Source organism: Lepisosteus platostomus, chromosome 27 (assembly GCF_059453375.1).
Source record: "Lepisosteus platostomus isolate fLepPlt1 chromosome 27, fLepPlt1.hap1, whole genome shotgun sequence".
NCBI classification, from domain to species: Eukaryota; Metazoa; Chordata; class Actinopteri; order Semionotiformes; family Lepisosteidae; genus Lepisosteus; species Lepisosteus platostomus.
In genome coordinates this window covers 8,855,849-8,871,658 of record NC_142637.1, presented here as the reverse complement: position 1 = coordinate 8,871,658, position 15,810 = coordinate 8,855,849, and the positions used below count along the sequence as shown (strand labels likewise).

At 48.9% G+C, this 15,810-nt stretch overlaps 1 protein-coding gene and 1 long non-coding RNA gene across 7 annotated transcripts in view; both read right to left on the bottom strand.

Annotated features, from left to right (window-relative positions):
• Nucleotides 1-15,810, bottom strand: part of LOC148639271 (uncharacterized) — a 79,081-nt gene that overhangs the window by 11,452 nt on the left and 51,819 nt on the right. The gene's annotated exons all lie outside the window — the stretch shown is intronic.
• Nucleotides 1-15,810, bottom strand: part of lingo3a (leucine rich repeat and Ig domain containing 3a) — a 57,589-nt gene that overhangs the window by 11,452 nt on the left and 30,327 nt on the right. Inside the window, exon 5 of one of the 6 annotated variants that reach the window (XM_088622251.1) lies at nt 13,579-13,682. The exons of the other annotated variants lie outside the window; for them this stretch is intronic. The gene's annotated coding sequence lies outside the window, so the exon portion shown is untranslated. The remainder of the gene's footprint in view (nt 1-13,578; nt 13,683-15,810) is intronic. 6 annotated transcript variants of the gene reach the window in all.

The following is a 15,810-nucleotide window of genomic DNA, read 5'->3' as shown; positions in this document are numbered from 1 at the left end:
CAGAGTCATGCAACAGTTATATATCCACTTAAACAAAACAACTAACCTTACATCGGTTATTTATAGATGGCTCACCAGTAACCTTTCCCTTTAAGATCATTTGTGGGACACTACAAACAGGAAAGGTGACGGGTGGCCATCTTGATCAACACCATACAATACTCCACTGGGGGAAACACTGCAGTGATTTTAGGGAAACCAAAAAAAGGAATCATTCACACTTCATTCATATCATATATATACTCTCAAACATACCAGAAGGGTAGAGGGAAATATTGGAGTATTTCACATTCAGTAAAAGAAAGAAAAAAAACAACCACTCTGTCACAGGCACGGAGCACATGAGCTGGAAGAGTGAGGTCTAGACACTGCAGTTCACTACCTGTGCCCATTCCTGGGGCGTCTGGGTCACTCAGCAGTATCATCGCCTTAAAGGGCAGCTGCAACAAGCGGACAGAGGGACTGACACGTGACACGCTTCTCAAGCAGTGGTCCAGATGTCAAATGACAAAGCGGGACTCCAGCCCCGGAGGCAGCACTGCTTTCGAACTGGACCGGAGGCAGGCGGTACTCCCAGGCGACCACCGTGTATCAGATCGGAAAATCAATGTGTGTTGGGAATCAAGTGAATGAAGAAGACAACCTTCTAACGTTTGGCACAGCGCAGTTCAAATTCCGAAATAACACCCAGCTGACAAACAGCTCCAGTAAATGCCAGTGATCTTCAGGTGACTCCGACATCGCTCCCCTGCACGCACACTGGCCCACTGGAGACAGAGCCACAGCGCTACACTTGCAGGTGCTGTTTATTTCTAATAGGAATTAGCCTTTCCCGGCCATCCGTATCCACACTAATTGTCTTTTAATGATTTTCTGTCACTGGCTGTCATCTCTGTGCACACACTGCCTGGCCCCAGAAAATCACTTTCTCCCACCTTCACGGAGAGAGCTCTCGCCCTGACTGCACCTCCACGGCAACACCTGGCACACAGCCCAGTACCCCACCTCGGCCCTCTCTTCTCTCGACCTCTGCCCTTTCTCTCATTCTCTGCCCCCTTCTCCTCCCTCCCTCCTCTTCGCTCACCCGGGTGCTTGAGGGAAGGGCAGATTTTAATGAACCTCTGAAGGCGCAATTACTTTACCGATCGATCGCCCGGCCCGCTGCGCGCAGCCACTAGAATAAGGGGGAAAGCAGCAGTGAAGTCAGGATAAAAGTGTCAGATGAAGCAGTAGGCTGGCTGAAAATGAACGTGGTGAGTAATACCTGCGAGCACTGGAGTGCTGTCGCAAAACTGAGGGAATTCATTTCTGCTGCTCTTTTGTCTGGTTCTCCTCACTGTCACCCATTCTCTCCCAGCTCTGACAGCTGGGCATGTCACAGGTCCACACTCTGCCTGTGTGCTTCCTGGAAAGCCATTTCTTCATCAACTGTCTCATCTGAATTTCGCTGGGTATAATACGCAATAAATTGGCATTTCCCAGCGGACCTGAAATAGATCCGACACCATCCACAGGGAATTGGAAAAATATGCCAAATAACGAGAACAAATTGGGGCCACCCCTTAGGTGGTGCACAGAGAAGTGAAGCTTTTGCGACAGAGCCATGGCGCATCTTCGCCCCTGCGGCCAGCGAGAACAGCAAGGCAGGCTCCCAGGAAACAAGTCGAGAGCTGGAGTCAAGTCTGTTCAGCTGCCTCATTGAAATGCGGCGAGAGTAGGAGCCGGCTGGAACAGAAGTTTAATGGAATAGATCATTATACAAAAGAAACACTCCTTTCAAATTTAGCCTACACGCTCCACTGCAATTGTGCTCTCCCACCTGCAGTCACACAACAGCTATTAGCAGCGAGACAAAGGGAACATTAAGCCAATTAAGCACCGGGGTTATGAAGGGGCAGCAGTTGTTAGCTTTACTCAGGCCCTGGAGTGCTCTCTGTGTGGAGTTTGCATGTTCTCTCCAGGGTTTTCCTCTGGTGCTCCAGTTTCCTCCCATGGCCCACAGTCCAGCTGTGAACTGGAAGAAGCAGTCAGAAAATGGATGCATGGGGTTATGAAAAGGACTCTGTCGCAGGATGGTTGAGTGACAGCATTTTCTGTCTCTCCTTATTTTGGAGGTATTCCCTGCACCCTGTTCCTCAAATCAACTGCAGCGTTCAGTTGTGCTGTGTCCAAATTCAGCTCTCAGGCAGAGTGGGCCACACAAATCAGAGACTGTGCCTGAGGGAGCTCTCTTTAGAATAAGAAATAAAAACCATGCACAGCTATGACATTCTACCTTCTATGCCATTCGAGGAACTGCATTTACAAATGCGAGATACTGAGATGTTGAACATCACCTGTTTGGCTGCAAAACATCAGCAACAACAAAGCTTACATATGGCACCTGACACCATCCCCTCCCCTTCTCCCACCTCTCCCAGTTCACATGGGTTTTCAAACTCTGCGTTTTCAAAACCTAGAAATAAAGAAGTCCGGTGTTATCAGCAAAGGCAGTTGCCCTGCTGCCCAGTCTCGAATGGCTACTGAGCATCTCACAGGGAAAGCCTTACAAGAGACAAGGAGACACTGAGGTGTTAGAATCAGCATCTCTCTCCCTGTATACACTGTTCACACATGGATCTTCAGCCACACTTTTAGTAACAGCAGCAGTGTTGGGAAAAAAACTATACACAAACCCGGGAAGCACAATTGAGATCATTCACTGAACAGCACACTTATTTGCGATGACCTATCTTCTGCATTTCTCACTCTCTTCCTTCAATCCAGCAAGCAGTGGTGCAGATGTTCAGCTGAACTAATTAAAGACACGGGGGGGGTCAGCACCAAGGCCCGAGGCTGTAAGTGCATCTACACACTGCCTTTATCAAGCCTGAATTTGAACACTGTAGGGCCGAGCAGCTGGCTTTGAGCTTCTGGTGCATTAATCTGAGTCTTTTTTTTTTTTGCTTTGCCTCTTTGTTAAAAAGGAGCACCTCACAAAGTCCTGGTAAATAGGGAGCACAGGTGCAAAAGAAAGAGAAAAAACCCAGCGCCAGCCTTTGGAAACTCGAAACTGAGATGCCACTGTGCCAGCAGGATCTTGAAAGACCGTGGGTCTATTGAAAAGAGTTCACTAGCAACGTGTGTACAAAATACACAGGGACATCATGAACAATTCATGAACGACATGAACACTTATGTTCTATTGTTAAAATGAGCAAGAGGGGATTTAGGGTTCTGTGCTAAATGACAATGTGTTTATCTGCCATTCGGCTGGAGTGGATCCCCCAGAACCCTGGCTAGCGGCGGCAGAGGGGGCAGTCTGCGCGGATCGTGAGCTCATCCTTACAGTGCTGATGTTTACAGACCCGGCTAACAGGCTTTTGAATTCCCCGAACGCTCGGCTGCCTGTGTGCCGCATCCGTGGCATTAAATTTAGCCTTTTAAGGCTTTAAATGAGATGAATGCATCTCACTTGGCCGGAGTCAGCTGGATGAGATCCCCCTGGTTAGTGGAGGAGGCAGATGAGGAACAGGAGAGTCTACAGCGTGAGCAATTGCTCAGAGCTGAGGAACTAGGGGGTCAGCACAGTCAAGTGCTGTGAACACAGAAGGGCTCAGAAGTAAGAGCAGCAGCTTAATTTAATTAGAGCTGAGGCACTGGGAGAGAGAAGGAGATAGCATGAGCTCATTGATAGAGCTGAGGCTCTGGGAGAGAGAGGAGGCAGTGTGGGCTAGTGGTTAGAGCTGAGACAGTGGGAAAGAGAGAGAGGGAGGCAGTGTGGGCTAGTGGTTAGAGCTGAGACACTGGGAAAGAGAGAGAGGGAGGCAGTGTGGGCTAGTGGTCAGAGCTGAGACACTGGGAAAGAGAGAGAGGGGAGGCAGTGTGGGCTAGTGGTTACAGCTGAGGCTCTGGGAGAGAGAGGGAGGCAGTGTGGGCTAGTGGTTAGAGCTGAGACACTGGGAAAGAGAGACAGGGAGGCAGTGTGGGCTAGTGGTTAGAGCTGAGAGGGAGGCAGTGTGGGCCAGTGGTCAGAGCTGAGGCACTAGGAGAGAGAATGAGGCAGTGGGGACTAGTGTTTAGAGATGAGGATCTGGGAGAGAAGGAGGGAGGCAATGTGGGTTATTGGTTAGAGCTGAGGCTCTGGGAGAGAGAGAAACAGGTAAAGGTGAACAAGAATTACAGGGAAACGCTTTCATATTTTCTAGACTGATGTTTGGTTTTCTGTTTCTTAAGTTAAGAAAACCACCTCATATATTCACATAGATTTCAAGCACCCCAATTAATTTAAAACATAACGTATTTCTCAGAAGCCCAATCCTTTTCCTAATGGGCAAACAGGCAGTGTTCCCCTTCTTTGCACTAGACACACTGTAATTAACTTTCCAGGCCTGCCTCGCCCTGTCTCCCTCAGCTCTCCTTGTGCCTGGCTGCGTTAATAGTGCTCCATGAATCACTGCTCGGGTGAGGCCAGAGGCAAGGACGCCCTATTTAACAGAGGGTACACACCCCGCAGATCTGAGCCCACTGCTCCAGTCGACCCAGAGGCCTGTGGACGAGGGGAGCCAGGTCCAGCCCCGCGAAGCAGGAGGACGGGGGTTCCTGGGGGTTCTGCAGAGTAACAGCCTCAGGTAGAGGACTGTAATAGTCGCTGACTTCACTGCTCAGCACCCTGTACTGCAAGGCCTTGTTTTGCAAAACAAGCTGTATTTAAGTGATCCAGGACAGGAGCCACTGCTGCTGAAGGAGGCGGGGATCTGGAAAGGCGGCTCGGCCGTGCTGCCAGAGAGGATGTGCGAACGGAGGACCCGATGAGATGCTCAGATCGATGACTTCCTTCTGCTATGGATTACTTCCTTGTGAAAAGCCGTCACAACTCACGACAAATCTTGCACAGTAAGAGTCTGATGGCCGGAGCAGCTTTCTTGACCGCTGCCCGATTGAGAGCCCAGGCGCTGGGTGTAGAATGATCTCCCCTTGTCCCTCCATGAATATTTCATGGGGACATGAAGACAGCAGTAATGCACAAGCGTTTCCAGAGTCCAGCTAATGGCTCTAAATTATTCACAACCCCGAGGAAACGAGAACAGAGAAGGGTCACCAGGTGACGCCAGCCCAGAGACCCGGAGTGCCAATACAGTGATCCTTATTTAAAGAAAACACTGCCTGCGCTCCGATCCCTGAGAGCCGCCTCCTCACCCTGAGGGCTGGCCGAGCACAGCTCCCTGTTCAACCCACCTCTTCAGACTGGTTTACCTTGTCCCCACCTGGTTTGGCCATTCTGACACTGGTATCTCATTCTCTTTTTTTTCTGTTGGACCCCTAGCTACTAAAGTTACTCATTTCAACTTCAACATTTCAGTGAGACTTTAAATCTACGTTTTCTTTCATTACATTTCAAGTGCCTTCCAGGGGGCTGGAGAACCACGTGGCAAATATGTAAAAAACTTCATCACTGTTGTCCCTCTCTGTGTGGCTCCCTCATGCATCACCAGGTTCAATATCTGTCCAAGATGCGCATGAGAATAGCTATCATTTCATATCGTTATTATTCTTCTGATTTCTGGTGGCTGTACAGTCACATTTTAAAGACCCAGGTGACTGAAGGCGTGACAGGAATGCCATGGGCTGCCCCCGGGACTCACTGTGAAGGTGAGCATCTCACGTCTGGATGGGATGTGAGGACAGAATTTGAAGGCTCTACACAGATGACACCGAGGGCATGCCAAAACAGGACACAAGGGGGTGAGATTCTCTTTTCAAGAACCTTGAGGGAGAATATTTAAGTTTCTACTACCTTGGTATGCAATCCGTCCAGAAGTCAAGCTGTCATCACGGTCATCACTGTGACCATTTACCGTGGTAAATATACTAAAGGACATAGGTTTCCTATAGTACATGGCATCACATGGATGGCATGATGCTCCACAGCTCAAACCACATTATCACAGTACACAGGAGTACTCTGTAATAGTAATTTCACCACAGCAAACTGTTATAAGAGTACCACATTTAATATTGTTTCATTTTTTTAGAGATGTTAAGAACTAAAACATCAAAAGGCTTTCTTCTTATCCTGAGGATCAACAGACGCAGAAAGGACCAGTAAAGGGCAGAAAAGATATATTGTGCATCTGGGAAGCCATCTAACAGCTAATTTACATGATACGGGGGGGGCAGTGCTCAACCTCATACAAGTGCTATGGTAAATGCAGTCAGACAGATTAGACTCCTACTGCGCAGGGAGGCCGAGCTGCAGAGCTCTTCTAGAACTTAACACCTGCAGCTGGATAATTCAGACTTGTTTCCTCATTTGAATAAGTCTGTCTGCTCAGGTGCTGAACAGGGGAACGGGTGGGGGGTGCCTTCCATGCTCCTTCAGTAAAATCTGGTCAGGAACACTGTAGATGGTAAAAGCTGGAATGGATCAAACCACTGTTTGATCATCTGCCTGCTGTCAGGGAGGCGTTCTTTCTGGACCCTATGCAGACGACACAATCCGAGGTAAAGTGAGGAAACACGGGGGAAAAGAGGCATGCAGGAGACGGCAGTGAAAACAGGTGGGCACGTCCATGGAGTGCTGGTGGTCGGGGGAGGTGTGGCCGAGGCAAACCATCCAGAGATGAGTCAAAAGGGAAATCCAAAACTACGCGAAAGTCCAAAGCCAGGAGATCCATCCGAGACAGACGATTAAAACCAGAACCGGGTCGGGACCGGCAGGGGAGCGGTAGTGGGAGCGGGAACAGGAACTAAAGCCTTAACGGGGCCAGGCGCATCCAGGTCCCGGACTTGGTTGGTACGGAAACCAATGCAGAGCCCGGATTAGCGTCAGCGTCTGGCTTTTAAGGGGGAACTGAAAAGGGGCTGGAACAGGGAGCAGGTGAGATGAGTAACAAACAAGGAAGGGCTGGAGCGCCCTTAAGAGGAGGGGTTTGCGATCGTGACACTGCTTCTGTCCTGTCAGGAAGGATCTCTTCACCCTAGCTGGCGCAGAAGGTGCCTGTGTGCCGCTCTGACATGGCATCAGTGCACACAAGGTTACACAGGGCTGGCCAGACACGCGTCTACAGCAACAGCAGCTGTGTGCGCCTCCCTGGGATGGCACAGTGAGGGTCTTTCACCGATGCAAGCCGCAGGAGAGAGAGAGCTATCTGCACAGAACACTCAATGTCGGGGAAGAAACATTAATAATTTAAAAAAATGTCAAGACTCGTTTGTTTACTTGTGGTAAGATTAGTACTGAGAATAAAAAACTTCCAAAAATAGAGCATGCCTTCACACTTTCTCCGGCTTCTGTTTTCTTCCCTCCGTCAGGACTGACGGGGGATGTGGGCCCTGTGAATTGGGGACAGGGCATGGAGATCTCACTCCTGCGATTCGGATATGCGGGAGGTGAGTCAGAGAGGCCTGGAGCGCACAGGCAGTAGCCAGTGCTGCAGACAAACAACAGGGCTCCGATTGCTTTCCGAGTTTGAATTCCTGTTTTGATTGACACATTCTGAAATTTTCAATTTGGAAAACCTCAAGCAGGCAATGAGTAAGACTGGTGTGGGTATCTGCAGGTAAGGGGCAGGAGGATCCTGGTGGAGCTGTGCCAGGACAGACGCCGTGCCAGGGGTGGGCAGCGGGGGTATAGGGGAGACTCTACCAAGCACCTTCCAATCTGTCACTGCTCATCAGTGAGTCCGGCGAGAGTGAGACACAGCCTCAAACACAGCAGAGCAAGAAAACAGACATCAGGTATCGCTGTGAGGTGGGAGCTAATTCTGGAGCAGGAGAGAGAGGGACACACAGAGGAAGGGAGCCAGACGGATAAGAAGAGAGGGGGGGGGGGAGGAACGGAGAAGAACATAAGGAAGGAGAGAGCAACTCAAAAAGGGGAAAAAGGGAGGGATAGAGATAGAGGTGGTGAGAAAAAGAGGAGGGGAGAGGATGATGAAAACACAGGTAGAAACAGATGAATGGGGAAGAAATTCCCCTGGCAGCAGCTGGAGACATTCACTGGCCCCCAGAGGATACCTCCCAGGCTGTGCACAGGGAGGGTGAATGCCGGCCCGACTGCTCAGGTGGAACTCAGAAGAGACGCCAAACCCATGTATCTCTCCCCCTCTCCACGCACTGGCCTATTTTAGGCAGTTTTCGCTCGTATTACAGCGAAAAATACTGCTAACAACACATAGCTAACAATAGCACAAGTACCATTGCTAAAGCTAACATCCTTGCAATAACAACACTACTATAAGAGCAGCTGTAGTAGCACCAGAAGCAGTAATATAACCCATTTTCATTGTGTGTACGCTTCCAGAGCTGCTGTTTCCGAGCGGGAAGAGGCTGGGAGGCAGCTGTCTGCACTGTGTACAACAGAGAGGGCCGGCTGACCCAGTGCCGGCAGACCCCAGGCGTGTTATCTCACAAAATCTCTCCTGCTCTGGTTACTGCGGACAAAACAGGGGGGTCACCTGATCCTCCTCGCAGTCAAAGGAGCACACTGTGTGAGCGAGGAGGCGCGTGTAACCTTATAGAGTCCCGGCCTTCCTCTCTCCCTTAACTGCTGTCACAATAATGTGCATGATTGTATTAGCGCACACAAAAAATAACAAAGATACAAACTGCAGGAAGCCAGCTGGCTCTCCTGATGCTTCGAGTCCTCTGGGAGAAGCAGCAAAAAGGCAAACAGAATGTTAGGATACAGAGTTAAATGCGTAGATTTTAAGATATAAGATTACTTTATTGGCATATATACAATTTCTTGCATTAGGAATTTGTCTTTTCGCATTCCCCAGCTTGCTCTCAGACAGGGAGAGTGAAGCTGGGGGTCAGAGCGCAGGGTAAGCCATTTATACAGCGCCCCTGGAGCAGGTGGGGTTAAGGGCCTTGTTCAGGGGCCCAATGGAGTAGGATTCTTCTGCTGATTTGAACCGTCAACCTGCCAACCACAGGCACAGATCCTGAGCCACAGAGCCACCACTCCGCCATTAAAGGATTTGAAGGCTGTTCTGTTAAAATTGTACAGTGCTCTCATTAGACCTCATTTAGAATATTGGATACGATCTGGAATCACACATTGCAAGAAAATGAAAGCTGCTTTGCAGTTCTTAAGTAGAGAAGACCAAAAGTGCACCTGATTTTTGTTGTATTATTTTACCTAGCTAGGCAAATGGGAACAAATATCATTTGCAATTGCTGACAGGGAAACTCATTTACACAGCAGGGGGCCTAGGCTGAAGCAATCAGCTCAAGTGTACAGCAGCAACGACCCATCTGCGAAATGAGCCCTAGCCCTCCAGTCCAGAGACCAGAGCTCTGACCTCCAAATACACACTGCTGTCTTAAAATGCGTTGAACTGTAATGAACTAACTGCTCCTGGTGCCTGTGAATGTGCAGAGCATATGTGAACAGGGGAAGTCCAGTGTGTGTGGAGGAGAGGGGACATGGAGGACAAGGCTGGAGAGAGCCTCCGTGAGTGTGCGCCAGGCTCATTTTCCACTCCTAATCTGTCTCTCCCTGGCCTGCCTGTGCAGCCTCTCCCTCTGCACAGCTTTAATCTCCCTTCTGACAGGACTGCTGGATTAGGGGCACGTGGACGACAGGAACCGACACCAGGAGAATGAAATACACCGAAAGAGCAATGTGATAAATAATAATACAAAAATGTAAAACAATTAGGAAATGGGTGAATTCTACACCCTGGGGGCAACAAAGCACAGCCAGAGCTCTGTGAAATACAGACATGCTGTACCTTGCTGTATGTGTTAAGACTCTGAGGCAAAGACCACGGTCTCCATCTCAGTTCCACCTGACTGACATGCACGTGAACTGTGCAATTTATGCATCGAACACCACCTGTCCAAATATAGGATTTTTCAATTCATTTGTGACATGCTGGAAAAAACGCAAATCTCTGCAGAATCAATGGCTATCCAACACATGGTTTGGAATTGGGAAAGAGTGAAATGTACTGTGACAGAAATGTACGGCACAGTAGGTCTGGTGGAGGGAGAGATCTGCTCACCACAGTAAAGTACTGGGTTTTAGTATGGCATGTCACAGTAAACAGTTCAGTACAGTATACTGTAGTATTCTAGTATAATACAATAAACTGTTTTGTACTATATACTACAGTAAACACTTCAGTACGGTATACTGCAGTGTAGTACATTATACTGAAACGGATAATGCATTGTACAAAATAAACTGAATGCCAGTACAGAACACTGAAGAGCAGTCCAGTACAGCATACAACAGAGTCAAAGCACAACCAGAGCTCAATGAAAGACCGACATACAGTACAAGCCCGTGATCTGCTTTGGCAGAGATACCCTGAGCTGACACGCCTCCTCAGTCCCAGTGACTGAAGAGGGTCTGTCTGCCTTTGTCTGCAGACAGATCTCTGCCAGACAGCAGCTCCAGTGATAAGCAATAACGCCAGTTGGAGTACCCACCCACCTCTTCACTGGTGTTACAGTCCAGCTCACCCAGTTACCCACTCTGCCACAGAAAACACCCAACACACACACACAAAACAGTCGTTTTCCCATAGACAACAGTGTGAGACAGGTCCGAAATTGTGAATAAGCATTGCAATAAAGAGAAAAAATGTAAAAGAAGTTATAATAATAGTGAATAAGAGCACTAAAGAATCCAGAAGCAATCCTAAGCACCTCATCGCTGCTGCAGTAACACAGATAATGACAATCTGCACAACAGGTCCTGAGTGATTAATTTACCACACCTCAGCTAATTACTTCTATATCCTAGAGATCAGAGACCTCATTTTCTACATCATTTCTGTGCATGAGCCCATAGAATTGCAATGGCTGTTTGAAAGATTGTACAGACACAGGCCCCAAAGGCAAAGTAATTAGACTCGCAGTTTAAAATGGCATTTGATCTCTACAAGAGAAGAACCTGAAAGTGAAGTTTTTAGTGACTCGAGACTGCTCTGCAATGAGAATGTGATCTATCATACAGGTACTAAGGCGTGTACAGTGTCTGTCAGGAAAGCCTGGAGTGGCCCCGACTGCTCTGGACCCTGCTCTGCTCAAAGTGTGTCCTGGGACACTCTGCACAACTACTACAGTCCAGCGGGATTCTGTGGGTTTCCTGAAATCAGTATCTGCAATTGACCTGAAAGACATTACCACAAATTAACCCAATTATATGAATAATTAACTAAGAATTAAGCTGGAATTGAAAACACAAAATGCAAAACCTCAAGAATGGCCACCCTTACATAGTTTACCACAATAAGTTGCCTGTGATGTGTCAGCCTGCAGCAGGATCATACTTACCCTGTGTAGTGACTATATTTTGCCATGGTATTCAAGAGTTTCCAGCTCTACACACTTCATTCTGCCTTTCTCCCAGTCTCCTTGAGACTGCTTTTGCCCAGATGTAGAACTCGTTCTCTTATCCTGCAGGAGCTCAGATGTAATAATGAGTTACTCTAATTCCCACAATTTGCACATTTCCCTGTCAGGAAAAGCGCTCAGGATCCTGCTGTTTCCCTGGCATCTTGCTGTGCCCGACACAACAGCTCACAGACACTTCGGAGCACACGGCCTCCCGCGCGGGCAACCCTGCTGGGGAACAGATAGGCCCCCGAGCCTGAGACCTCCCGACCCGTCTCCAGTGTTTTGTAGAGGATTAATTAATCACATTTCAGGGCTGATAAGACTTTTCCCCGCAGCGGCGCAGACTCAGGTGTGACGAATGGAGCTAACAGTTTCCAGAAATCAGCTTAAAGAATTTAACCCACAGCACTGATAGTTTGGGCTCCCTGCTCCCCAGCGTCCTCACAGTTGAAATGTTCAAGTTCAGGCAGTGGCCATGTTAGGAAACCCTTAACTACTCCCACAGCAAACCCACTGGAGAAGCAGCACTGTACTCCCAGAGGCATTTGTTTTTACAGCTTTCTTCAAGTCAGGCACTCGCAGGCACTGGAGGTCAGGAGAGACCACTGGTTCTTCAGCCCTGCCCCAAAAGGTGTCACTCTGCTTTGACGCCGGTCTCCACATGGGCTGTAATCTCGCAATGCCACCCCTTCGAGAGGCAGGAAAACCGTGTAGAGAAGTGCAGCTATGTACGGGGTGAGAGAGAGACCCCACCTTTCAGAGAAAGAAAGAAGAGGGGGTGCAATGAAAAACTACAGGTATGCCATTTGAAGAGCTGGAGATGTAAGGCTGTATTTTTCAGGAACCATGCTAACAGCTCGCTGGAGCTGCATGGTTTCCATGGGTAGTTCACCCATCCTGAGCTGGCAGCTGGCAGTAACCCAGACAGTTAGCACAGAGAAAGAACCATGAGCTTGTTTATTGTAGTTAAGCCACTGATGTTTATCCCGGATTTCTCGCGCTGAGATACAATTAAGCTGAGAAGCACAGGGTAATTTAGATTGTTAAAGCAATTAAGAGGAATATAAACAGCGCCAAGATATTTTCGCTCCGAAAAAGAGAGAAAAAAATTGTAATCATATTGTGTGCAATTAATTTGCAAACATTATTCCAATTGCATTACACTCGGCAAAGACAGTCCATGGAGCAACTGTCCTATGAAAGGCGGGAGTTAACCGTTTCCCTGCAGAAACTTGTCACCAGTAGCCTCAACAGAAAACACGAGAACCACATCACTTCTGCCAAATCAATAAACAATACTTTTGATTCACCTAGGTGACAAGGCATGTATTAGAACTCCAGGATATTATTATTATTTGCTTTGCATAAGACCTTCTTTACTTGATCGTAATCAAAGTTATGTTTTCCCCTCAGACAGTGGTGTCTACACGGTTGTTCTGGGCCTTGAGGGCCAGTCTGTCTGGGGGTTTTCTAAATCTCTTCAAAACACCTCCACCTGAAGAGCTGGGAAAAGTGGTCCCATGTCCCACTTAGCCAGTAATTGGGTGACCTGGGTTAAGAGGCAAAATGTCATTCGGCCAGGCCCACTTTGCTGAATTACCCTCTTTACAGACGTTCTTTGAAGACACACTTTTCTCAGAGCCAGAAAGTAGGACGGCACACGTGAGGGAGAGACGAATGAGGAGGAATAAGGGTAAAGTGAGAAAGTGGGTTCAGATTAAAAGCTAAAGTGTGACAGAGCTGGAGAGAAAGGATTAGAGATGACAGAATTAACTAAAGATTTTACAGGCAGGGGGTGTTGGAAAAAAGGAGGGGGGGGGTTCGAGGAGGGAGAGGGGAGAATGTGGGGGATCGAGACAGGATTGGGGAAAGATGGAAAAACAGAGGAGGGGGGAAAGAACCGACAGGGGAGAAAAGGAAACCACCACCCATGATTAGATGAAAGGAATTCATATGGAAGGGTCAAGACAGAAAGGAGAGGGCATTCGTTTGAAAGTGCAGAGTGAAGAGCAGAGGTGGCGGTTAAGGAATCAGAGGACGAGAGACAGAGGGAAACACATGTAAGACCGAACGAAAGCCAGAGGAAGACAGGCAGGGGGGAAAGAGGACAATGGAAAGTGGGACGCAGGACTGGGGGAGGGGGAGATGCATCCTGGCAAGCCGCTCATGCCTTCATTCTTCCGCCCCTGTTGGATATAAGCGCGGGCCGTATATAGACATCCCACACATGTGGAAAATGCTAACCTCACTGCCCTGTGGCCGTTCCTGGCTGGCGGTCACACACAGCCGGTGACAGGCTGTGCTGGGGCCCCACTCCAGACCGAGCAAGACAGCAGGGATGGACATTTCTGGGGGAAAGAGAAGGGGACGTCTTTTCGGCCTCACGTCTGGGCTGTGGGCTCAGAGCTGATGTTAATCTCTCCCCCCGAGCGAGAGATTAGCTGCTGAGCTTCCCACAGCCAACCCAGGAAGTGAGTTCCCCCCCTCGCCGAACTGACACAGCCAGAGCTCCCTGACCTGCCTGCAACTGCCTGGGATGTGTGAGATGCTTCCTGGGGGTCCTCTCTGAGCCCGGCTTCAGTGTGGGGGCACCCTGCAGAGCGCCTCCCACAGCGTACCCACCCTGTGCTCACGCCACTGCACTGTGCTCTGAACAATGAACAACAAACACACACACTGAACTGTGCATGCATTTGATCAATAATTAATTCATAAACTTTCTTTCTCTGCCTTGCTGCAGCAGAGGGGTCCTAACTGGCTCCACCACTACAGCATTCATGCATTTTGCTCAACCTTTGTTATTGTTTTGAGATAAATAATAATTCTAGAACATCTCTCCTTATAATAATGTCAAATGCACTGCACTCTGAGATACACACTCCACACTCACACACAGCACTGCACTCTGAGATACACACTCCACACTCACACACAGCACTGCACTCTGAGATACACACTCCACACTCACACAAGCACTGCACTCTGAGAAACACACACACACTGAGATACACACTCCACACTCACACACAGCACTGCACTCTGAGATACACACTCCACACTCACACACAGCACTGCAGTCTGTGATACACACTCCACACTCACACAAGCACTGCACTCTGAGATACACACACACACTGAGATACACACTCCACACTCACACACAGCACTGCACTCTGAGATACACACTCCACACTCACACACAGCACTGCACTCTGAGATACACACTCCACACTCACACACAGCACTGCAGTCTGTGATACACACTCCACACTCACACACAGCACTACACTCTGAGATACACACACACTGAGATACACACTCCACACTCACACACAGCACTGCACTCTGAGATACACACTCCACACTCACACAAAGCACTGCACTCTGAGATACACACACACACTGAGATACACACTCCACACTCACACACAGCACTGCACTCTTAGATACACACTCCACACTCACACACAGCACTGCACTCTTAGATACACACTCCACACTCACACACAGCACTGCACTCTGAGATACACACTCCCCACTCACACACAGCACTGCACTCTGAGATACACACACACTGAGATACACACTCCACACTCACACACAGCACTGCACTCTGAGATACACACTCCACACTCACACACAGCACTGCAGTCTGTGATACACACTCCACACTCACACAAGCACTGCACTCTGAGATACACACTCCACACTCACACACAGCACTGCACTCTGAGATACACACTCCACACTCACACACAGCACTGCACTCTGTGATACACACTCCACACTCACACAAGCACTGCAGTCTGTGATACACACTCCACACTCACACAAGCACTGCAGTCTGTGATACACACTCCACACTCACACAAGCACTGCAGTCTGTGATACACACTCCACACTCACACAAGCACTGCACTCTGAGATACACACACACTGAGATACACACTCAACACTCACACACAGCACTGCACTCTGAGATACACACTCCACACTCACACACAGCACTACAGTCTGTGATACACACTCCACACTCACACACAGCACTGCACTCTGAGATACACACTCCACACTCACACACAGCACTACAGTCTGTGATACACACTCCACACTCACACACAGCACTGCACTCTGAGATACACACTCCACACTCACACACAGCACTGCACTCTGAGATACACACACACACTGAGATACACACTCCACACTCACACACAGCACTGCACTCTGAGATACACACTCCACACTCACACACAGCACTGCAGTCTGTGATACACACTCCACACTCACACAAGCACTGCACTCTGAGATACACACTCCCCACTCACACACAGCACTGCAGTCTGTGATACACACTCCACACTCACACAAGCACTGCAGTCTGTGATACACACTCCACACTCACACAAGCACTGCACTCTGAGATACACACTCCACACTCACACACAGCACTGCACTCTGAGATACACACTCCAC